Source organism: Marmota flaviventris, chromosome 8, assembly GCF_047511675.1.
Source record: "Marmota flaviventris isolate mMarFla1 chromosome 8, mMarFla1.hap1, whole genome shotgun sequence".
NCBI classification, from domain to species: domain Eukaryota; kingdom Metazoa; phylum Chordata; class Mammalia; order Rodentia; family Sciuridae; genus Marmota; species Marmota flaviventris.
In genome coordinates this window covers 71,524,394-71,526,619 of record NC_092505.1, presented here as the reverse complement: position 1 = coordinate 71,526,619, position 2,226 = coordinate 71,524,394, and the positions used below count along the sequence as shown (strand labels likewise).

The following is a 2,226-nucleotide window of genomic DNA, read 5'->3' as shown; positions in this document are numbered from 1 at the left end:
GAAAGTGCCTCTGAGTTGGGGAAATGGTTGGTTCTAGCAAGCTAGATTAAATGGAACAGAGAGGGGAAACAGGGTCCCATTGGCACCACATTGGGCTATTTGTCCGCCCAGGGAAATGAGTGGGGACTGAGGTACTAGGGTTGGTCCCATGGCTACACTGTATGCTTGGCATGACTTCAGGGCTGCTCTAGTTAGTGGCCCCAGCACAGTGTGAGTTAGGCAAAAGTATAAGGAGTGTCAGGGAAAGGAAGAAGGGAGGAGGGGTCCCTAGAGGCTGGGTGCCCTTTACACGGACTCAAACTCATCCATGCGCTGCTTGATGTTGCCCTGCCGGATCTGGCACAGGGTTTTGTATTTGTCTCGGCCCAGTCGCATGTTCTCAGCATGGATCATGTCATTGGCAGTCTTCTTGGATTCATCACGGGCATTGGCCAGCTCTGAAGTAAGAGCCTTCAGGTGTTTCTGCACATGCTCATTCTTCTCTGCCTCAGTGGTACATTCCTCTTCATTGCGGTCCTTGGCCATAGCATCCGCCCTCAGATCAGCACTGGCCTCTGCCCCATTCTCATCCTGTTCATCTTGCTCATTCTCCGCAGGCTCTGCCACATGAGGTGTACTCATGGCAGTCTTCAGTTCAGCACGGGTCTTCTCCAAGTCTTCCTGTACCATCTGAGCCTTTTGCTGCCACTCCACAGCCTCACTCTCCTTCTTCTGTCGGGCCATCTCCAGCTGAGAGATCCGAGCTGTCAGCTCTGCCCTTTCTGAAGTCAGTTGTCCCTGGATCTTCTTCTGGTCCCAGGAAGCCTGCAGCAGGGCCTCCTTGGCCTCTTCAGCTTCTTGACGTTCCTTGGCCAGCTTTTCAGCCTCGCTCTGAGCACGCTTCTGTTCTTGCTCAAGTTCCAGAGCCCTGTGGGTTTGTTCTTCCAGTTCTTGCTGAGCCTTCTTAGTCTGTTCCTCGATCTGCTTCAGCTTCTCCCTTTGTTCTTCCTTCTCCTGCTCAATCTTCTCCTTCTCCTTTTCTGCCATTTCCAGCTTCTTCTTCTCATTTTCCAGCAAAGCATACTCCATCTCCTTCTGGTGCTTCTCCTCCCGGGCCTGTGCCTTCATCTGCTGCACTTCAATGGTGTCAGGCTTACTGCGGCGCATGTATAACTCATGGTTCCCAGGCCCAGGGCCAAGATTCGCTTGTTAATCTGCAGCTGGGGAGCATAGAAGACAAACTCTGGGCTTTTTTGTCAATAGGCTTGATGACAAATTTCTTATTATTGAAAGAGATGTTCCTGATTTCACTCCAGGGGACGCCAATCTTAGGAGTCAGTCTGTCATTCTGCTCATAGATGTTGAGACCCAGGGCATCTACCCCCAGCCACAGCTCTGATCCTTTTTTGTTCTTGATGCTGAAATAGTTCACACCGTACATCTCCAGATCTTGGGCAATCTTCAGATATTCCAGGACAGCATCCTCTCTAAGCATGCCTCGGTGTTCCTCATGCCACACCTGGATCCACTCCTCCCACTGGTCCTTGTTGAGTTTGTGCTGCTCCAGGACTCTCTGGGGCAGCAACTTGTCTCCAGCCAGGTAGCCAGATTTGTGAACCTCCTTATTGAAGTCACCATACTTGGACTGGACAGCATAGGAGGCCAGTAACACTGCAGTTTCAGGTGGGAAGTAAATGTCATCATTGAGAATGCCCTCCTTCACTTGCAGGAAGAACAGGCGCTGGGTGATGTCCTGGATCAATTCCTCAGGGTAGAACTTGGCACGGAACTTGAAGAGCAGGGGGCTTTCCTTCCAGACATCCTGTGCTGTCACCTACTTATTGAGTTTCAGCCAAGTGGAGAAACCCTTAGTGTCTTGGTACTGCAGACCAAAGAACCAAACTTCCCTCAGACCAATAGTTTTCACCACCTGGTCAAACAGCTGCTTGCCAGTGGTGTTGGGGTGGATGGCAAACTCCAGCTCTGCATCCATGGTGGTCACATGCACACTGATCATCTTGGGCATGGTGGAGGCAAAGGCGGCGGAGTTGAGGAAGTTTGGCTAGAAACTGTTGGGCAGCGCTGAGCACGTAGTACCCATGGCTCAGACTCCAGGGGCGGGGGGCTCAGATTGGGCCCCTCTCTAGCATCAGGGAGACTGCGTGGCTTCCTGCTAACAGGCCACGACTTCATAAACCCCACCCAGGAAAGAGCACTCTCTCATATATTCTTAATGAATATACTCTG

General features: G+C 51.6%; 1 pseudogene; it reads right to left on the bottom strand.

The window, feature by feature from the left end:
* Window positions 1–285: 285 nt before the first annotated feature.
* LOC139706783 (moesin pseudogene) lies at window positions 286–2,005 on the bottom strand (annotated as a pseudogene).
* Between the last annotated feature and the right edge of the window lie 221 nt (window positions 2,006–2,226).